Source organism: Anomaloglossus baeobatrachus, chromosome 5 (assembly GCF_048569485.1).
Source record: "Anomaloglossus baeobatrachus isolate aAnoBae1 chromosome 5, aAnoBae1.hap1, whole genome shotgun sequence".
Taxonomy (NCBI): Eukaryota; Metazoa; Chordata; class Amphibia; order Anura; family Aromobatidae; genus Anomaloglossus; species Anomaloglossus baeobatrachus.
Window position 1 is genome coordinate 214,359,210 of NC_134357.1, and position 23,359 is coordinate 214,382,568.

The 23,359-nt window shown below is 49.5% G+C and overlaps 1 long non-coding RNA gene across 1 annotated transcript in view; it reads left to right on the plus strand.

Moving 5' to 3' along the window:
* Positions 1-20,965, plus strand: part of LOC142309872 (uncharacterized) — a 54,236-nt gene extending 33,271 nt beyond the window's left edge. The window contains exon 3 of the long non-coding RNA XR_012754020.1: positions 20,660-20,965. This is a non-coding gene — a long non-coding RNA (uncharacterized LOC142309872). The remainder of the gene's footprint in view (positions 1-20,659) is intronic.
* Positions 20,966-23,359: the final 2,394 nt, after the last annotated feature.

Here is a 23,359-nt window from a genome sequence, read left to right on the forward strand (position 1 = left end):
AGGAAAGCGCGTGAAGATCTCCACACAGAGCGGGCTTACTCCTTCCTGAGGACGCAGGGCCATCGGCTGATTCTGGTGAGGTACACCGAAGCAAATACGAACCTTGCTTCTCACTGCTTCACTGAAGCTCTGCAGATCATTGCTCCCCCTCCTGGCATACTCCAACTAGGAGCATGCAAAATTCTAAGAGTGCTAAGGCTCACATAGTCTATTATTCAGCCTGCACTACCTGCCACGCTGAGCTACCACGTAAACACACCTCTTCTTTCTGTGAGTCCTGTGTCCCTGTAGCCCCCGAAGACCCCCCCGCCACAACCGCTGCAACCGTCAGTCCAGAGCCTAGAGCTCCCAGCCCACCAGAATGTGCACAGTTTCTGTCCCAATCCATGGAAAAACTGTCCCAGAACCTGGTGCTGGCTATGCAATGTTGTCCTCCGCACCCTTCTGGGCCCCCGGTCAGAACGCAGCCTATTGTCACCCCCTATGGAGGGTCCTTCTGAGGAAATCCAGGCCCATGCTTCACTGGTTGCAGGGATCAGAAAAAGGGCACACGACCAGGTGGCTCCAGCACTATTTCATGGCCCCCAGGGCTCTTCCTCGGGAGCACACAGGGCAGACTCTCCCACACGTTCCACGGCTTCTGAAGAGCTGGAGGAGGGAGAATGCTGTTTGTACAAGGATAATTCCTTGGTCTCAACCTCTCCAGATGATCAAACTGCAATAGACTCCCTTATCGCAGCAATCAACCAAACTCTGCATGTGGAGGATTCCCCATCGACTACCACTGACCATGCGGTCTCCTTTAAGAGGGCAAAGAAATCCCAAAAGGTTTTCGCTGATCACCCAGAGTTTCAAGATATCCTCACAAAGCAAAGGGAGAAACCTGACAGGCGCTTCGGTAACCGAAAACTCATGGAGGCCCGGTACCCCTTTGCCTCACCTGCCCATAAGGGCTGGGCCGATCCGCCCTCAGTCGACCCCCCCTCGCCCCCAGTCTCCTGCCTTGCCACAAAGACACTCCTGTCTTTACCCGATGGCTCCTCCATCAAGGACCCGACAGACAGGTGGAGCACCTCGCCCGCACTGCCTTTGAGGCTGCGGGTTCTTCCCTCTCTCCCTCCTTTGCCTCTGTGTGGGTCGCAAAGGCGATCTCGGTCTGGGCAGAATCCCTTAACACTTCGCTTGAGGAATCCCAATTTCCTCATACCTTCACAGAGGTAACAGCTCAAATTGCCGCTGCGGCGGAGTACCTCATGCAGGCCTCCATTGATGCTGCTAGCTGCGCAGCATTTGCTGCCTCAAATACCATAGCCATCCGTAGAGCTCTCTGGCTCCGACAGTGACGAGCGGACTCTGCTTCCAAGAAGTCTTTCACGGGCCTCCCCTATTTTCCAGACCGATTGTTTGGCGAATGTCTGGACAAGCTCATTTTGGACGCCACGGGAGGAAAGAGTACCTCCCTTCCCCAGCTAAAGCCCAGGATGACCTTCACCAGACATCCACAGTCCTCGTTCCGCTCCTTTCGGAACTCATTTGGTTGGTCGACATCCCGCTCTGCCTCCGCCGCTAGCCGCGGACTACGCAGAGACCGACCTCAGCTCTCCCCGAAACCCACTTCGTCATGGCAGCCTAGACCAAAACAGTCCAGGACTAGGGAGGCTCGTCCATGACGTTTTCCCCCCTCATGACTCCTTTGGCGCCCCGGAAGACACACTCATTGTAGGGGGTCGACTGCGGCTCTTCCAACACATCTGGGCTGCCGCCTCAGACGACAAATGGGTGCGAGACCTTGTGTCTTCTGGTTACCACATAGAACCGACTCGGGGGTCGGGTACAAAATTCTTTCTCTCAAACCCCCAAAGACTCAAAAACGACGCGAGGCCTTTTTCTCAGCAATCCACTCGCTCCAAATGGCAGGAGTGATAATACCTGTCCCGGACGACGAGAAGTTCAGGGGGTTTTATTCAAACCTTTTTGTGGTCCCCAAAAAGGATGGGACAGTTCGACCCATCCTGGACCTCAAACAACTGAACAAACGTGCACGTATGGAGATTCAGAATGGAGTCCCTAAGGTCCATTATTGCATCCATGGTCAAAGGGGAATTCCTTGCCTCCATAGATATCAAGGATGCGTACCTGCACATACCCATCGCCCCAGCTAACCAAAGGTTCCTCCGCTTCTCGGTTCAGGACTCCCATTTTCAATTCGTAGCCCTACCCTTCGGCCTTGCCACTGCACCAAGGGTCTTCACCAAAGTCATGGCGGCCGCCATGAGTGTCCTTCATGCCAGGGGAGTAGTCGTTCTGCCTTACTTAGACGACCTCCTCATCAAGGCCCCCTCCTTCCGCGACTGCTCAACCAGTGTGCAGATCACCGCGGACACCCTTTCACGCTTAGGGTGGCTACTGAATCTAGACAAATCATCCCCGGTCCCATCACAATCCATCACCTTCCTGGGCATGTCCCTGGACACCCATCGGGGCTTGATATCTCTCCCTCAGGACAAGGAGATCGCTCTACGACAAGCGGTACGCTGCCTTCTACGTCCTCCGTCTCGCTCCATTCGATTCAGCATGAGGGTGCTAGGCAGGATGGTGGCGGCTATGGAGGCAGTGCCCTTTGCTCAGCTGCACCTCCGTCCACTGCAGTTGGCACTTATAGCTGCCTGGGACAAGAGCCCCTTCTCCCTTCTCCCTGGGCAAACATCTTCACCTGACGCCTGCAGTCAGGTATGCACGCCACTGGTGGCTTCGGTCCTCATCCCTATGCAAGGGGAGATCTTTTCTCCCAGTGAACTGGCTGGTCCTGACCACGGACGCCAGCCTCCTAGGCTGGGGAGCAGTGTACCGGCACCACACTGCTCAAGGACGTTGGACGCCCCAGGAGTCTTCCCTACCCATAAACATCCTGGAAATCCACGCAATCTTCCTCGCGCTCAGGGCGTTCCGCCCTCTGCTAGCAGGTCATCAGATTCGAGTCCAATCGGACAATGCGACAGCTGTAGCCTATATCAATCGGCAGGGGGGCACCTGCAGCAAAGCGGCTTATCTCGAGGCCCACAGGATCCTCAGCTGGGCCGTATAGACTGGGTCAGTGATATCAGCGGTACACATACCGGGAATAGAGAACTGGGCAGCGGACTTTCTAAGTCGCCAAGGCCTGGCCGCCGGAGAGTGGTCTCTCCACCCAGAAGTGTTCCTACACATCTGCAATCGCTGGGGTACACCAGACGTGGATCTAATGGCCTCAAGGTTGAACGCAAAGGTACCCGCGTTCATAGCCAGGTCACGCGACCCGCAGTCCATCGGCGCGGATGTTCTAGTCTGCCCCTGGCACCACTTCCGCCTGCCTTACATATTTCCACCTCTACCCCTGCTGCCGCGGGTAATCAGGAAGATGAAGACAGAGGGAGTCCCAGTGATACTGATAGCACCAGACTGGCCCAGGCGCGCCTGGTACGCCGAATTAGTACAAATGCTCACAGACGTACCGTGGCGCCTTCCAGACATCCCAGACTTGCTGACCCAAGGGCCCATTTCCCATCAGAACTCCAAAGCCCTGAAGCTGACGGCATGGCCATTGAGACCTGGGTATTAACAAGAGCGGGATTCTCCCCCGCGGCTATCTCCACCATGATCGCGCCCGAAAGCCTGCTTCATCCCGCATTTACGACCGTACGTGGAAAATCTTCCTTTCATGGTGCAGGGAAACTAACGTCCAGCCTATGCCTCTGGCCATCCCCAGAATTCTCGATTTTCTGCAGTCTGGCTTGCAAGCGGGGTTGGCTTTCAGCTCCCTTATTGGGCAGGTCTCAGCGCTCTCAATCTTCTACAAATGCCGCCTGGCTCAAAAACCGCAAGTCAAGACCTTCCTCCAGGGCGTTTCCCATCTAGTTCCCCCGTACAAACGGCCGCTGGACCCATGGGACCTCAATCTCGTTCTGGACGGTCTCCAGAGGTCCCCCTTTGAACCTTTCAAGGAATCCTCCCTTGCTCTGCTGTCCTGGAAGGTAACACTCCTGGTGGCAATTACGTCCATCAGACGGGTTTCGGAGCTGGCAGCACTCTCTTGCCGCGAGCCTTTTCTGATCTTTCACCAGGACAAGGTGGTTCTGCGACCCCTTCCGAAATTTCTTCCAAAGGTTCCTACCCTGTTTCATTTGAACGAGGACATTGTTCTGCCTTCCTTTTGTCCGCACCCAGTTCATAGGGTGGAAAGGTCTCTGCATTCGTTAGACCTCGTCAGAGCTCTCAGATATTACATATCCAGGACAGCCCCCTTTAGGAAAACTGACTCTTTGTTCGTCATTCCTGAGGGGCCTAAGAAGGGACAGGCAGCTTCAAAGGCAAGTCTGGCTCGCTGGATTCGCTCTGTGATCCTGGAAGTCTACCGCTTGCAACTCAAGCCCATTCCTAGTGGGCTGCGGGCTCATTCCACGCGAGCAGTTGGTGCTTCGTGGGCCATTCGGCATCAGGCTTCAGTGGAACAGGTGTGTAAGGCTACGACCTGGTCTAGCCTACATTCTTTTTCAAAGCATTACAGAGTCCATACCCAGGTTTCAGCTGAGGCAAATCTGGGTAGGAAAATTCTGCAAACGGCAGTAGAGCACCTCTCTCAGTAGGCGCTCCAAACTGTCTGGGACAGGTTCCTGGTCCTTGGGTTGTTGTCTTTCTTTTATTTTTCCCACCCATGGACTGCTTTAGGACGTCCCATGGTCCTGTGTCCCCAATGAGGCGTCAGAGAGAAGAAGGGAATTTTGTTACTTACCGTAAATTCCTTTTCTTCTAGCTCTTATTGGGAGACCCAGACGATTGGGGTATAGCTACTGCCCTCTGGAGGCCACACAAAGCACTACATCAAAAGTGCAAGGCCCCTCCCCCTCTGGCTATACCCCCCCCGTGGTATCACGGGTTCTCCAGTTTTAGTGCCAAAGCAAGAAGGAGGAAGCCAATAACTGGTTTAAACAAATTAACTCCGAATAACATCGGAGAACTGAAAAACCGTTCAACATGAACAACATGTGTACCCGCAAACAACCAAAAAACATCCCGAAGGACAACAGGGCGGGTGCTGGGTCTCCCAATAAGAGCTAGAAGAAAAGGAATTTACGGTAAGTAACAAAATTCCCTTCTTCTTCAGCGCTCTATTGGGAGACCCAGACGATTGGGACGTCCAAAAGCTGTCCCTGGGTGGGTAAAGAAATACCTCATGTTAGAGCTGCAAAACAGCCCTCCCCTACGGGGGTGTCACTGCCGCCTGCAGGACTCTTCTACCTAAGCTGGCATCCGCCGAAGCATAGGTATGCACCTGATAATGCTTGGTGAAAGTGTGCAGACTGGACCAGGTAGCTGCCTGGCACACCTGTTGAGCCGAAGCCTGGTGACGTAATGCCCAGGACACACCCACGGCTCTGGTTGAGTGGGCTTTTAGCCCTGAAGGAACCGGAAGCCCCGCAGAACGGTAGGCCTCTAGAATTGGTTCTTTGATCCATCGAGCCAGGGTGGCTTTAGAAGCCTGCAACCCCTTGCGCGGACCAGCGACAAGGACAAAAAATGCATCGGCACGGCGCATGGGCGCCGTGCGGGAAATGTAGATTCTGAGTGCTCTCACCAAATCTAGCAAACGTAAATCATTCTCATACCGGTGAACCGGATGAGTGCAAAAAGACGGTAAGGAGATATCCTGATTAAGATGAAACGAGGATACGACCTTAGGGAGAAACTCCGGAATGGGGCGCAGCACTACCTTGTCCTGGTGAAACACCAGGAAGGGAGCCTTGGATGACAGAGCTGCCAGCTCAGACACTCGCCGAAGCGATGTGATCGCAACGAGAAACGCCACCTTCTGTGACAGGCGAGAAAAAGAAACTTCCTTCAGAGTCTCGAAAGGCGGCTTCTGGAGAGCAACTAGAACCCTGTTCAGATCCCATGGATCTAACGGCCGCTTGTACGGGGGTACGATATGACAAACCCCCTGCGGGAACGTGCACACCTTAGAAAGACGTGCTAGCCGCTTCTGAAAAAACACGGATAGTGCTGAGACTTGCCCTTTGAGGGAGTCGAGCGACGAGCCCTTTTCTGACTCCTATTGTAGGAAGGAAAGAAAAGTAGGCAATGCAAATGGCCAGGGAGACACTCCCTGAGTAGAGCACCAGAATAAGAAAATCTTCCACGTTCTGTGGTATATCTTAGCAGACGTGGGCTTCCTAGCCAGTCTCATGGTGGCAACGACCCCTTGGGATAATCCTGAAGACGCTAGGATCCAGGACACAAAAGCCACCCAGTCAGGTTCAGGGCCGCAGAATTCCGATGGAGAAAACGGCCCTTGGGACAGTAAGTCTGGTCGGTCTGGTAGTGACCACGGTCGGCCGACCGTGAGATGCCACAGATCCGGGTACCACGATCTCCTCGGCCAGTCTGGTGCGACGAGTATGACGCGGCTGCAATCGGATCTGATTTTTGCGCAGTACTCTGGGCAAGAGTGCCAGAGGTGGAAACACATATGTGAGCCGGAACTGCGACCAATCTTGCACTAAGGCGTCTGCCGCCAGAGCTCTGTGATCGCGCGATCGTGCCATAAATGCCGGGACCTTGTTGGTGTGCCGAGACGCCATTAGGTCGACGTCCGGCACCCCCCAGCGGCAACAGATTTCCTGAAACACGTCCGAGTGAAGGGACCATTCCCCCGCGTCCATACCCTGGCGACTGAGGAAGTCTGCTTCCCAGTTTTCTACGCCCGGGATGTGAACTGCGGATATGGTGGATGCTGTGTCCTCCACCCACATGAGGATTCGCCGGACTTCCTGGAAGGCTTGCTGACTGCGCGCCCCTTCTTGGTGGTTGATGTATGCCACCGCTGTGGAGATGTCCGACTGGATTCGGATCTGCTCTCTTTCTAGCCACTTCTGGAAGGCTAATAGGGTAAGATACCCTGCCCCGATTTGAACATCGATCTGAAGGGTGGACTCCTGCTGAGTCCACGTCCCCTGAGCCATGTGGCGGAGACAAACTGCTCCCCACCCTGACAGACTCGTATCTGTCGTGACCAGTGCCCAGGATGGGGGCTATGGCCACTATAGCAGAGAGTCCTCGGCCGTCTGGGAAAGGGAGACTTCCCTGTCCAGGGAGGTTGACTGCCCGTCCCATTGGCGGAGAATGTCCCATTGCCGTTGGCGCAGATGAAACTGCGCAAAGAGAACTGCCTCGATGGCTGCCACCATCTTCCTTAGGAAGTGCATGAGGCGCCTTAAGGGGTGCGACTGGCCTTGAAGGAGAGACTGCACCTCTGTCTGCAGTGAACGCTGCTTGTTCAGCGGAAGCTTCACTATTGCTGATAGAGTATGAAACTCCATGCCGAGATACGTTAGTGATTGAGTCGGAGACAGATTTGACCTTGCCAAATTGATGATCCACCCGAAAGTCTGGAGAGTCTCCAGCGTAACATTCAGGCTGCGTTGGCATGCCTCGAGGGAGGGTGCTTTGACGAGTAGATCGTCCAAGTATGGAATCACCGGGTGTCCCTGAAAGTGCAAGACTGCTACCACTGCTGCCATGACCTTGGTGAACACCCGTGGGGCTGTCGCCAGACTGAATGGCAGAGCTACGAACTGAAGATGTTCGTCTCCTATCACAAAACGTAGAAAACGTTGGTGCTCCGTAGCAATTGGCACGTGGAGATAGGCATCTTTGATGTCTGTTGAGGCAAGGAAGTCTCCTCGAGACATTGAGGTAATGACGGATCGGAGGGATCCCATCCGGAACCGCCTGGAGTTCGCATGCTCGTTGAGCAGTGTCAGGACCAGAACGGGACGGAAGGAACCGTCCTTTTTTGGAGCCACAAAGAGATTGGAGTACAAACCCTCGCCCTCGTTCCTGAGGGGGGACAGGGATCACCACTCCTTCTGCTCTTAGAGCCTCCACCGCCTGCAGCAGGGAAATGGAGTCGGAGGACGAGATTAGAACACTGTCCTGTGCACGTGAGCACAATGTTCGCCACCCACCGGTCTGTGACCTGTGGCAGCTAAATGTCGCCAAAGGCGGGGGGTTCTGCCATCAACCGCGGATGCGGAGAGAGAGAGAGAACTGAGAGTCCTGAGGAGACCGCCTTGTAGCGGTTCCTCCGACTGCCTTCCTTGGGCGTGATTGAGCCCGGCCGGAATCTGAGCCCGTCTGAGGTTTAGTAGCCCTTTTGCCCGAGGACAATTGGGACCTACCGGAGCTTGGGAAGGACCGAAACCTCGACTGTACTTTTAGGACAGTATTAACAGGGTAAGTCGCAGTGCAGACATTGCGGGTTACGGACGCCTCTGCGGTACAGATGTCCCTGTGCTCAAGGCCAGCTGCGCAAGAACAGCTGAAAAGGTTAGGTTGCCTATACGGCTGTGGATGCCGGAGCAACCGACACGCCGATAGCTTCCTAGACAGATTTCAACCAGAGTCCATCTGTCTGTGACTGGCGTCTTTAAGTGAAGCCCCATCTCCAGTGCAACTATGTCTCTAGACGCAAGCCTGGAGATTGGAGAATCCACCTTTGGACCCTGGGTCCAGCACTGACCGCGTCAGGGGAAAAGGGATAACGTGTATCCTAAAAACGTTTGGAGAAGACGCTTATCTGGTAAGCGTGGTGTTCCTGGACTGCTTCTCTGAAGTCAGCGTGGCCAGAAAAATACTCAACATCTGTGTGAGATACTGAAAAGGGACTTCTCCTGTTCGTCTCCTATCTCCACTGGGGGAGCTGAGGGAGAAAGATCCAACCTTCCATTGATGGACGGTATAGGATCATTCCGTATGGCGTTACCACCCGGTGTATCCGGATCGATAGCTATGTCAGTATCAAAGCCCTGAAGAGCTGCCTTTTGGTCAAGTAGATTGCCCATGGCCTGTCTGGACTGCAAGTCTCTATATTATGACTACTCCGTCCCTGTCCATGGACAGGGTTGACAGGTGGTTTCTTTGGCCACAACTAGTAGAGACCCAGGCAGACGAAGTGCTAGAGACCCCGGCACGTGCTACGGGGGAACATGCACACAATGGGACGGTGTCATGAACAGCATCCCATGTAGTAAAAACAGCACTGAAAATCTGTGTTGCTGTTTTGCCGCTGCCGACTAGCTATGTAGAATTATATAGCCAAGATTGGTGACCGTACAGTGCAATGTATAGCATACAAGCATAAAGTACAATGACCACTGCAGCACAAGCAATACAAGCAGCATAGAAGCCTGTGCCCTGGCACCCCTGCTCTTCTGCTGCTGTATACTAGTCATCTAGGGGAATATAGCCCAGAGTGACCCTACAGTGCAATGTATAGCATACAAGCACAAGTACAAATGAACACTGCAGCACATGCAATACAAGCAGCATAGAAGCCTGTGCCCTGGCACCCCAGCTCTTCTGCTGCTGTAGACAAGTCATCTAGGGGAATATGGCCCAGAAGAGTGACCATACAGTGCAATGTATAGCATACAAGCACAAGTACAAATGCACACTGCAGCCCATGCAATACAAGCAGCATAGAAAAAAACCTGTGCCCCAGCACCCTTGGTTTTCTGCTGCTGTAGTCTAGCCATTCCAGGAGAATATAGCTAAGACTAGCGACTGTACAGTGCAATGTATAACACATAAACACAAATGAACACCTCAGTCGTGCAATACAAGCAGCCTAGAAAGCCTGTGCCTTAGCACACCTGCTTTCCTGCTGCTGATGTGTCGCTCCCCAAGCGGGCATATAGCGACCTGTGCAGTTAAAAACAACACATGTACACACTGCAGTTATCTGTGGTCAGCACTATGTGTGCCGCTTACCGCCCGCCTATAAGCGGGTGTATGATCGCCACCGTCCTGCCTGGTTGCTGAAAATCCGAGCTCGGACTTCAGTAATGGCTGCCGGCTTCTTCCCCAGCTCATGTGAGGAGGGGCGGGCCGTGGGCGTGCCCCCAAGGCAGAGCGGGAATCCGGCGCCCGACAGTGTGCAGTGAGAGGGCTGGAGCATGTAAAAAGGCTCCAGCCCTCGGCGCTGCTGATTGCTCAGCGCCTGTCCCCTTCCCTGAGTGACAGGGAGGGGGCGGGAACGAAGCGGCACTAGGCCGCAGAAGCCGGGGACTGGATTTATAAGCGCCGCCGCCGTAAAAGCGCGGTCGGCGCCCAGTCCCCGGCGAACTACAAGTCCCAGCCGCGCCGCCGCTCCCGGAGCGTCCGGCGCGGTAGTTCCCAAAACACAAAGTCACTCAGCAAAGCTGCAGTGACTGTAACCCTTTACTGTCCCCGGCGCACTAGCACACCCAGCAAGTCTGGAGTGTGCTGTGCCTGTGTGTACGGGGACACAGAGTACCTGTAATGGTGCAGGGCCAAGTCCCTGAACGGTACTCCAGCTCCGTATCCAACAGGTTCAAATGGGTCTGTGGATGGAGCCCGGCGTCAGAGCTTTGAGGCCGGCAGGATCCCACTTCCACAGAGCCCCTCAGGGGGATGTGGAAGGAAAGCAGCATGTGGGCTCCAGCCGCCGTACCAGCAATAGGTACCTCAACCTTACAACACCATCCAGGGGTGAGAAGGGAGCATGCTGGGGACACTATATGTGTCCTCTTTTCTTCCATCCGAAATAGTCAGCAGCTACTGCTGACTAAAATCTGTGGAGCTATGCGTGGATGTCTGACCTCCTTCGCACACAAAGCTAAAACTGGAGAACCCGTGATACCACGGGGGGGGTATAGCCAGAGGGGGAGGGGCCTTGCACTTTTGATGTAGTGCTTTGTGTGGCCTCCAGAGGGCAGTAGCTATACCCCAATCGTCTGGGTCTCCCAATAGAGCGCTGAAGAAACGGATTTTTGTGTACTCACTGTAAAATCGTTTTCTCTTAGCAATCATTGGGGGACACAGCACCCACCCTGTTGCCCTGTTGGGCCTTGGTTCTCTCAGTACCTTATTTTGTTATGATTCTTTTTCTCATGTTCCTCCGTTAAGATAAGTTCTTACTATTTTTTTTCTCTTACTGCTTGTGTACTAAAACTGAGGTTGCCTGGCTCGGCCAGGGGGTGTATACTGCAGAGGAGGAGCTAATGTCTGTTGCATCTACTTAGTGTCCTCCTATGGATAAGCAGCATAACACCCATGGTCCTGTGTCCCCCAATGATGGCAAAGAGAAAACGATTTTACGGTGAGTACACAAAAATCCGTTTTTATATGCTGCTTGATACTTTTTTGAGTGCTGCTACATTATATGCAATTACAGCTGCTTTATATACAGTGCCTTGCGAAAGTGTTCAGCTCCATTGAATTTTTTAACCTTTTCCCACATTTCTGGCTTCAAACATAAAGATAAAAATTTTAATGTTATGGTGAAGAATCAAGAAGTGGGACACAATTGTGAAGGTGAACGATATTTATTGCTTATTTTAAATTTTTGTAAAAAATAACTGAAAATTGGGGCGTGCAATATTATTCGTCCCCTTTTATTTTTCAGTGCAGCAAACTCACTCCAGAAGTTCATTGAGGATCTCTGAATGATCCAATGTTGTCCTAAATGTCTGATGATAAATATAAGCCACCTGTGTGTAATCAAGTCTCTGTATAAATGTACCTGCTCAGTGATGGTCTCGGTGTTCTGTTTAAGGCTATGTGCACACTAGAAAAGTGATTTTTCTCAAGAAAATTTCTTGAGAAACTTCTGGGAGTTGAAGATTACTGCACCTGCAGAAAAAAAAACGCACCAAAACCGCGGGGAAAAACGCATGCGTTTTTGCCGAGGTTTTTCCACAGGTTGGTCCCTGCGATTTTTTTTTTTTTTTTTTTTTTTAAAGCTGTAACTGCGATAAATAATATAGATAATCGATAGACAGACAATGGATAGAGGGAAAGATGGATAGATGAATAGATAATAGATAAGAAAGACCTATATAATGTCCCACCTCCCTGCATATTCTAAGCTGGCACCCTTTAGTGACTTTCATGTGGCACTAAAGGGTGCTTAGCCTTGTATTTAGCCAAAAAATAAATAACTAATTAAAAAACAATGTGAGGTCTCCCCTATCTTTTGAAGCCAGCTAGGGTAAAGCAGACGGCTGCAGCCTACAAACCACAGCTGGCAGCTTTACCTTGGCTGGTAATCCAAAACAGTGGGCACCCCACGCTGTTATTTTAAATTAAATAATTTAAAACAAAAAACGTGGGGTCCCCCCCCAAATTGGATCACCAGCCAAGGTAAAGCGGACAGCTGTGGTCTGGTATTCTCAGACTAGGGAGGTCCACCATTATTGGAAACTCCCCAGCCTAAAAATAGCAGGCTGCAGCTGCCCCAGAAGTGGTGCATGCATTAGACGTGTCAATCCTGGCACTTTGCCCCAACTCATCCCGTTGCCCTGGTGCTGTGGCAAACTGGGTAATACATGGGGGTGATGCCAGATGTGTAATGTCACCTGGCATCAGGCCCTGGAGTTAATGATGTTAAGCGTCTATCAGATACCTGACATCACAAACCCAGTCAGTAAGAAATAGACAACAAAAAAAGTTTTATTTGAAAAAAACACTCCCCAAAACATTCCCTCTTTCACCAATTTATTGAAAAGAACAATCAAATCCGGGTCCGGTGTAATCCAATAAGGGGGTCCCACGATGATCCATACCATAGCCACTGTCTCAGTCAATGAAGAACAGAATGTTCCCCATTGGCTGGGAGGGTAGTGCAGTGACCTGAGCTAACATCAATAGGTCAGCCAAGGTCACTGCAGGGGATGACTAGCGCTGCTGTCAGGAGGTTAGATGAGATCATTACCTGCAGTGACTATCTGCTGACATCAGCGCTGTCACTGCCTTCTATGCCCGCCGCGTTCTTAGCAGTATCGCGAGAGCCCGTGACATCACCGCTAGTGACAGTCTCGGGCCACCCGCGAGACGTGAGATTGCGGCGGGCAATGGAAGGCAGTGACAGTGCTGACGTCAGGAGAGCAGGAGATCATCACAGCAGGTAATGATCTCATCTAACCTGACAGCAGCGCTCGTCATCCCCGTGGCTGCCAGCACTGCAGTGTGAGAAGCTGCTGACACTGCAGTGCGGCCAGACACTGACACACTGCTATGCGAGCAGCCGCGGGGCTGGAGCGGGACACAGACTGCACGGGCACCCGACGGAGGTCACACGGAAGTGCTTCCGTGCGGCGTCCAGGGAGTGTGATGTGTGTTTATGCTCTGCTCCGCTTCCTCTTCCTGTCAAAATGACATCACTTCCCTGCAAAACGCAGGCAGTGATGAACATTACCGCAGGTAAACCGCGGCTATACCAAGGGTATACCGCACATCATTTGCTACCTGTGGTATACCCGCGGTTTTTCGCGATTACATTACAGTGAATGGAGTGAAATACCACAGGTACCTACGGAAAAGAAGTGACATGCATATTTTCTCAAGAAATTTCTCAAGAAATTCTGCAGAAAGAATTTTCTTGAGAAAAAAAACGCAGTGTGCGCACAGCTATTTTTTTTTCCCATAGGTTTTGCTGGGAAATGTCTGCAGAAAGATTACAAACATTTCTCAAGAAATTTCCGCAGCAAAACCGCAGGTAAAAACGCAGTGTGCGCACAGGACCTAAAGCACAGTGAGCATCATGAAGACCAAGGAACACAACAGGCAGGTCGTGATACTGTTGTGGAGACGTTTAAAGCCGGATTTGCTTACAAAAAGATTTCCTAAACTTTAAACATCCCAAGGAGCACTGTGCAAGCGATCATATTGAAATGGAAGGAGTATTATACCACTGCAAATCTACCAAGACCTGTCCGTCCCCCAAAAATGTCATGTCAAACAAGAAGACTGATCCGAGATGCAGGTGACCTCTTGCATGATCACTTTGGATGAACTGCAGAGATCTACAGCTGAGGTGGGAGAGTCTATCCATAGGACAACAATCAATCGTACACTGCACAAATCTGGCCTTTATGGAAGAGTGGCAAGGAGAAAGCCATTTCTCAAAGATATCCATAAAAAGTGTTGTTTAAAGTTTGCCACAAGCCACCTGGGAGACGCACCAAACATGTGGAAGAAGTTGCTTTGGTCAGATGAAACCAAAACCGAACTTTTTGGGCACAATGTCAAACAATATGTTTGGTGTAAAAGCAACACAGCTCATCACGCTGAACACACCATCCCCACTGTCAAACATGGTGGTGGCAGCATCAAGGTTTGTGCCTGCTTTTTTTCAGCAGGGAAAGGGAATTTGGTTAAAATTGATGGGAAGATGGATGGAGCCAAATACAGGACCATTTTTAAAGAAAACCTGTTGGAGTCTACAAAAGACTGGGACGGAGATTTTGTCTTTCAACAAGACATTGATCTGAAACATAAAGCAAAATCTATAATGGAATGATTCACAAATAAACGTATCCAGGTGTTAAAATGGCCAAGTCCAGACCTGAATCCAATCGAGAATCTGTGGAAAGAGCTGAAAACTGCTGTCCACAAACGCTCTCCATCCAACCTCACTCAGCTCAAGCTGTATGCAAAGGAGAATGGTCAAAAATTTCAGTCTCTCGATGTGCAAAACTGATAAAGACATGCCCCAAGTGACTGTTAGCTGTGATTGCAGCCAAAGGTGGTGCTATAATGTATTAACTGAAAGGGCTTGAATAATATTGCACGCCCAACGTTTCAGTTTTATTACAGTTTTTTTTTTATTTTTTACAAAAATTTAACTTAAGCAATAAATATTGTTCACCTTCACAATTGTGTCCCACTTGTTGATTCTTCACCATAAAATTTTAAATTTTTATCTTTGAAGCCTAAAATGTGTGAAAAGGTTGAAAAATTCAAGGGCGCCGAATACTTTAGCAAGGCACTATAGTTGTCACATTATATGAAGTGTTATGGCTGTTATATATTTGCTAAATTGCTGCTTTTTGCATGGCTATAAGTACATTTCCCATGTGTAGTATAGTTTGACTGAGGAGGAATCTTGGGGATTATTGTGCTTTATTAGATGCAAACCCCAGTATGTTTGTTTACTTTTTAGTGTTTTAAATGATTTTAACACTTTTTTGGTGTTTTTTGTCAACAATAAAAATATTTTCTATTTTTGAAAAACTTGGTGATCCTGTTACACAGCTTTCTCTTTTTCTCTGCAACTCCAATCTAGTCACCTCTGTAGTGAGAGAATGGAATTACTGTACAGAGGACGTTCCTTATAGACAGTGCTATGAGATTAGAAATCATGAACCTTAGAGCAGCAACTCCGATCTAGAAACTCTGTGGTGAAATAGCTAGAATGGAGTTGCTGCAGTTATTTTTTTTGGCAGACAGTCATAAAAGATTACAGCCTCAATTAATGAAGATCAGAATTTTGTTTGTCAGTATTAATAAAGGTTGAGGGGGAGAAATTTGGGTCACTTTGTGTATTAGTTTTGTGTTATGTTAAAAAAAAATAAAATCATACATTACAACATAAACATACTTCAGTACCTTGGATATTCCTGTCAAAATTTATAACACAGAAGTGACGGTTCTGTTACGCTTCTCCCCGTGAAGCTCTGCCCACTCTTCAAAAATGTTGGTGCTGCGTCCGGGACTGGTGGGCATACAGGAAAAGTCAAATTTGGGAAAATCTGAACAATCAGTGTTAGCTTTTGTAATAAAAATTATATCCATCATATATAATATATATTACACCGTATTTTTCGGACTATAAGACGCACTTTTTTCCCCCCAAATGTTGGGGGAAAGTGGAGGTTGCGTCTTATAGTCTGAATGTAGGGCTGTGGTGAATGAGGGTGGAGCGGGTCATCGGTGGCACGAGCAGGCTGTAGCAGCACCTGCCGTGACCACGTGGGCCATATATACAGTTAGGTCCAGAAATATTTGGACAGTGACACAATTTTCGCAAGTTGGGCTCTGCATGCCACCACATTGGATTTGAAATGAAACCTCTACAACAGAATTCAAGTGCAGATTGTAACGTTTAATTTGAAGGTTTGAACAAAAATATCTGATAGAAATTGTAGGAATTGTACACATTTCTTTACAAACACTCCACATTTTAGGAGGTCAAAAGTAATTGGACAAATAAACCAAACCCAAACAAAATATTTTTATTTTCAATATTTTGTTGCGAATCCTTTGGAGGCAATCACTGCCTTAAGTCTGGAACCCATGGACATCACCAAACGCTGGGTTTCCTCCTTCTTAATGCTTTGCCAGGCCTTTACAGCCGCAGCCTTCAGGTCTTGCTTGTTTGTGGGTCTTTCCGTCTTAAGTCTGGATTTGAGCAAGTGAAATGCATGCTCAATTGGGTTAAGATCTGGTGATTGACTTGGCCATTGCAGAATGTTCCACTTTTTTGCACTCATGAACTCCTGGGTAGCTTTGGCTGTATGCTTGGGGTCATTGTCCATCTGTACTACTGTACTATGAAGCGCCGTCCGATCAACTTTGCGGCATTTGGCTGAATCTGGGCTGAAAGTATATCCCGGTACACTTCAGAATTCATCCGGCTACTCTTGTCTGCTGTTATGCCATCAATAAACACAAGTGACCCAGTGCCATTGAAAGCCATGCATGCCCATGCCATCACGTTGCCTCCACCATGTTTTACAGAGGATGTGGTGTGCCTTGGATCATGTGCCGTTCCCTTTCTTCTCCAAACTTTTTTCTTCCCATCATTCTGGTACAGGTTGATCTTTGTCTCATCTGTCCATAGAATACTTTTCCAGAACTGAGCTGGCTTCATGAGGTGTTTTTCAGCAAATTTAACTCTGGCCTGTCTATTTTTGGAATTGATGAATGGTTTGCATCTAGATGTGAACCCTTTGTATTTACTTTCATGGAGTCTTCTCTTTACTGTTGACTTAGAGACAGATACACCTACTTCACTGAGAGTGTTCTGGACTTCAGTTGATGTTGTGAACGGGTTCTTCTTCACCAAAGAAAGTATGCGGCGATCATCCACCACTGTTGTCATCCGTGGACGCCCAGGCCTTTTTGAGTTCCCAAGCTCACCAGTCAATTCCTTTTTTCTCAGAATGTACCCGACTGTTGATTTTGCTACTCCAAGCATGTCTGCTATCTCTCTGATGGATTTTTTCTTTTTTTTCAGCCTCAGGATGTTCTGCTTCACCTCGATTGAGAGTTCCTTAGACCGCATGTTGTCTGGTCACAGCAACAGCTTCCAAATGCAAAACCACACACCTGTAATCAACCCCAGACCTTTTAACTACTTCATTGATTACAGGTTAACGAGGGAGACGCCTTCAGAGTTAATTGCAGCTCTTATAGTCCCTTGTCCAATTACTTTTGGTCCCTTGAAAAAGAGGATGCTATGCATTACAGAGCTATGATTCCTAAACCCTTTCTCCGATTTGGATGTGAAAACTCTCATATTGCAGCTGGGAGTGTGCACTTTCAGCCCATATTATATATATAATTGTATTTCTGAACATGTTTTTGTAAACAGCTAAAATAACAAAACTTGTGTCACTGTCCAAATATTTTTGGACCTAACTGTATATAATTATATATACATCTATATATAATAAGGCAGGAAGATCATTTCCAGGATGGGGTACCTTAGTAGAGAATTTGGGGACATTACTCCTATAACAGTTTGTTATAACCACATTTTTTGCTTAAAATTTTATTTTCCTATTTTCCTCCTCTAAAACCAGGGTGCGTCTTATGGTCCGGTGCGTCTTTATAGTCCGAAAAAATACGGTGTATATATATCTCTCAATAATTCCTACTCCACTAGATTGTAGTCTGAGGAGCTCCTGGAATCTGCTGCATTCTAGTGGTCTCTGTGATGAGTCGTCTAGATTGTTGTTCATCCAGTGAGAACCTTGCTCCAGCAACTTCAACCTAACTGTACAGAGTGAAGGCCAGGGGCGTACATAGAAATCATGGGGTTCCATAGCAAAATTTCTAATTGGGCCCCTCCCAAAAAAAATAATCGTCTGGGCCACAGAAGCATACTTCACAACTTTACAGCACTTATTTGGGTATGTGCACACGATGATTGTTAACATGTTCACAGTGTTTTGGACACCGCATGCTTCAGCTGTTTCAAAAATGCTGCGTTGTACAGTACAAGCACAGTGGATGGGATATCAAAAAATCCCGTGCCCACTTGTTTTTCCTGCAGCAAACACTGACCTGCGGGGCGGCTTTCCGAGCCCCAGCATGTCAATTGTTTGCTGCGGAGTCGCAAGCATTCTCCATAGGGAAAACAGAAGCAAGAGATTGCAGCACCCCAAACACTGATCATAGGCAACTGTGGTCTGCTGCGTAGAAGACTCGTGGCCCCGCAGGTCAGAACCCGCTGAGTCCAGGACGCAGTGAATCCTGATCGTGTGCACGTACCCTTGGAGAATAATTTTCCTCCTATTGAAGCCCCTAGATTCCCCTTCCATTGCAGCCATAAAGTATGACGCCAACAAAGGTGTCCGACAAACACTGTATGATACCCTACAGTAAAATCCTCCACAGCAACTTCCACAAGTAGAGTATGATGACCCTACTGTACCCCCCTTCAGTTACCCAAGCAATGAATGGTGACCTCCACACAGTAAGATCCCAAACTGTGACCCCCACAAAGCCCTCCATGCAGTATAATGTGCATACATAGAGTATAATGGTCCATACTATCCCTCTAAATAGTATAATGCCCCCCCACAGCCCTCTGCATAGTATGATAGACCCCTCACAAACCTTTACACGGCATATATGCTTACAGTATAATGACCCTCAAATAACTAGATAAAGTTATAAAGGCTCCCTCTTAGCCCTCCAAATAATATAATGGGCCCGCCCAACAAAGCCTTTATATGATATAATGGACCCCACATAGTCCTCTATATAATATAATGTGGTCCCCCATAGTCCTCCATAAAGTATAATAGGCCCCACATAGTTCTCCATATCATCTAATGCACCCCATAGTAATCCATGTGTTTATAATGCACCTTAATAGTCCTCCATATAGTTTAATGCACCCCATAGTCCTTCATATATTATAATGCACTCCCCATAGTTATCCATATATCAAAATGCACTCCCCATAGTTATCCATATATTATAATGCACCCCATAGTCCTTCATATTAATGCACTCCTCATAGTCATCTGTTTTATAATGAACCCCATATTCCACCATATAATATAATATGCAGCCTACATATTCCTCCATATACTATTATGCAGCCCACATATTCCTCCATATACTATTATTCAGACCCTATATTCCTCCATATAGTAGTGTGCAGCCCTTATTCCACCATATACTATTATGCAGCAGCCATATAGCATTATGCAGCTCGCAGCCCCCATATTCCTCCATATAATATTATGCAACCCTTAGGCTATGTGCCCACGGGCGCTCGTACCTGCGGATGTATCCGCAGGTACGAGCGCATGTTTCCCATGCGGACACTCATGCGAATTACCTGCGGACGTCCCGGCCTCTATCTCCATAGTGGAGGGCCGGGACATCCGCAGGTAATTCCGCATGAATAATTGACATGCAATTATACCTGCGGATGCGGACATCCGCAGCATGTTTGGCAGCCGCACTTTCCGCAGCGTGGACACAGCACTCTCCATGTCCCATAGGATAACATGGGAAGTGACTATACATGCTAAAACCTGCGGATTTATCTGGAAAATCAGGATAAATCCGCATGTTTTCCGCGGCAAAATCTGCAGATGCAAGCTCCCGTGGGCACATAGCCTTATATTCCTCCACAAAAACTCCATTCTAGTCACCTCAGCACCGACCTGTCCAGAGTGCAGGCTATGGGCAGATCATCAAACAATCCACTACAATCTAGACAGCTCATTAGTGAACCATCTAGAATGGAGTTGCTAAAATGTTGTCCTCAAAAAATCCACTCCAATCAAATGTTGTAAATTATGACTACTCTGTTGGCTGCGCTCTGTTCCCATGTTGCAGATTTGGTGCAGAAATGGTCTCCATGAAATCTGCAGCTTCTGACAGAAAAATGCACCAAAAAACACATGCGTTTTGGTACATTTTTGTGCCATACGTTTTTCTTAATGTAATCAATGGGTTGAAGGGCTAAAAAAATGCAGGAAAAACAACTACAATCGCATGCTGTATATTGCACCAAATCTGCAAGAAAAAATAACATGCGCACAGCACATCAGCATTTACATTGACTTTGCTGCCATAGCTGGCATAAAGATAGACATGCAGATTTGTACTACAAATTGCACCAAATCTGCAAAACAAATGCACTGTGTGCCCACAGCTAGATGTTTCTCCCCATGAGGCTCCACCCACTCTTCAAAATTGTCGCTGTTGCAGCTGGGACTAGAGGGCATAAAGTAAAAGTCAAAATGGAATCTTACCATACATAAAAAATGTAACAGTGTGGACTTTTGCGCCATTAAAATCTTGCCCGGCTCTCCTGCTTCCTACTCACCGCTCCCTCCTCTGGCTTCTGGCACCCGGGCCTCGCACATGCGCATTAGGGCGCGTGCGCGGTCATTGACCCTCTCTTAAAGGGCCAGCACCTAGAAACAGGAAATTGCATAGACAGGTACAGGGTATATTAAGATTCACTTTCCTGGTGGGCGGGGCCTGTTCTACGTGTTTAGCAAGCTAGTGTTCAGGTCCCCTATTGCTTTGCCTTGTGCTTTGCCTGTATTAACCCTGTCCTGTCTCGTAGAGCCTGTCCTGCCACGCCAGCCGCTCCGAACCACGCTCTTTCCCGTACCCTGACGGTGACTTCGGCGGATGTGCCACCACCTCTGCAGCTCCGCCAGTCTCCAGTCCCTGGCTCCGTTTGGTGACCCGTCCCATCGCTCAGCAGGTTCCGGATCCCGCCTGACCTTACCACCTGGCCTCGGACTCTGAGCCTCGTCACCCGGACTACCGTCCAGAACTCCATCCACCTTTCCTGCTCCCCTACGGACTGTCTGACTACCACCAGTGCTTCGGCTACCGTGCACCCAGACCCTCTGGCGGGGTGACCTGCCTGGCTGCCTCCTCAAGGGAAACCGGTGTACGGCCCAGAGGTTCCACCACCCGGACGTAACAGCATCTTGCTGAAAGCACATGGTCAGGAGATCATGTGCATGCTGAGACAGCAAAGGGCTGTGAAAGTCCATGGAGTTGCAGAGTCTACTGGGGCTCTGGCCTGACAGCAGGTGCCGTCGAACGGAGCTGGTCCGAGGGCCAGGTTAGTGAGCCCAGTGAGAGTCTCTCTGGAGGTCGAGCCTACATAGAAACCTGCAAAGCGACTGACAGGTAACCCTGAGAAAAGGAAATGTGGACTGGCTGATACCAGAGAATGAACTATATGGACACTCGGCGGTTGAAACCAACAGAGAGACATTGTTGTCCTGCGGGGAGAGTGGCTGTGGCCCGTTATACGGCTTGGTTTATGAGGATCTGAATAAAACAACTAGATTGTTTACGTGACAAAGTGTTCCTGTGTGCCTCAATCCCACTACCTGACGTATGGTTCCCCACACGCTCGGGGCCCACGTCGTCACAGGACACACACACACACACACACACACACACACACACCCCTACATATACATATATACACACACACCTATATACACATATACATAGACATGTGATGACATGGACTTTGTCAGTGCTTAGCAAGGGTTAAATTTCTTAAAATTCAGCCAGACATGAAGCTAGATTGTTTATAGATTGGGGATAAGCCCTCATTGTTTTACAAGACTCTTGTTGACTCATGTAGTTGCCTTGGCTAATGAATGACAGACACACAGATAAATCAATTATGCAAACTTCCCATTGTATTACTAAGTGATTTGCTAGATGTGATGTAACTAAAGCTGGTGTCACACTAAACGACAGCGACAACGACGTCGCTGTTACGTCACCATTTTCGGTGACGTAACAGCGACCTTGTAAGTCGCTGTTATGATCGCTGCTTAGCTGTCAAACACAGCAGAAGCAGCGATCATAAGGTCGCTGTGCTACATGTTCAGAGAGCAGGGAGCCGCGCTTAGCGCTGGCTCCTTGCTCTCCTGCAGCACACATCGGGTTAATTAACCCGATGTGTGCTGCAGCTACATGTCACAGTGCAGAGAGCAGGGAGCCGCGCGCACTGCTTAGCGCTGGCTCCTTGCTCTCCTTGCTACAGTATACATCGGGTTAATTACCCGATGCATACTGCAGCCACATGTCACAGTGCAGGAGCCGGCACTGGCAGCAAGAGCGGAGGCTGGTAACCAGCGTAAACATCGGGTAACCAGGGAAAGGTCTTCCCTTGGTTACCCGATGTTTACGCTGGTTACAGCTTACCGCACTGGCGGCTCCTGATCGCTTCATTTCGTCGCTCTCTCGCTGTCACACACAGCGATGTGTGTGTCACAGCGGGAGAGTGACGACCAAAAAATGAAGCTGGACATTCAGCAACGACCGGCGACCTCACAGCAGGGGCCAGGTCGTTGCTGGATGTCACACACAGCGACAGCGACGGGACGTCGCTGCAACGTCACAGAAAATGGTGACGTAGCAGCGACGTCGTTGTCGTCGTCGTTATGTGTGACACCAGCTTAAGGGTACCTTCACACTTAGCGATGCAGCAGCGATCCGACCAGCGATCTGACCTGGTCAGGATCGCTGCTGCATCGCTACATGGTCGCTGGTGAGCTGTCAAACAGGCAGATCTCACCAGCGACCAGTGAACAGCCCCCAGCCAGCAGCGACGTGCAAGCGACGCTGCGCTTGCACGGAGCCGCTGTCTGGAAGCTGCGGAGACTGGTAACTAAGGTAAACATCGGGTATGGTTACCCGATGTTTACATTAGTTACCAGTGTGAGCAGGGAGCAGGGAGCCGCGCACACTGAGCGCTGGCTCCTTGCTCTCCTAGCTACAGTACACATCGGGTTAATTAACCCGATGTGTAATGCAGCTACATGTGCAGAGAGCAGGGAGCCGCGCACACTGCTTAGCGCTGGCTCCTTGCTCTCCTAGCTGCTGTACACATCGGGTTAATTAACCCGATGTGTACAGCAGCTACATGTGCAGAGAGCCGGAGCCGGCAGCACAGGCAGCGTGAGAGCTGCAGAGGCTGGTAACTAAGGTAAATATCGGGTAACCACCTTGGTTACCCGATGTTTATCTTGGTTACAAGCTTACCTCAGCTGTCAGACGCTGGCTGCTGCTCCCTGCTCGCTTCATTTGTCGCTCTCTTGCTGTCACACACAGCGATCTGTGTGTCACAGCAGGAGAGCGGCTTTGAAGAAAACGAACCAGGGCTGTGTGTAACGAGCAGTGATCTCGCAGCAGGGGCCAGATCGCTGCTCAGTGTCACACACAGCGAGATCGCTAATGAGGTCACTGCTGCGTCACAAAAAGCGTGACTCAGCAGCGATCTCGG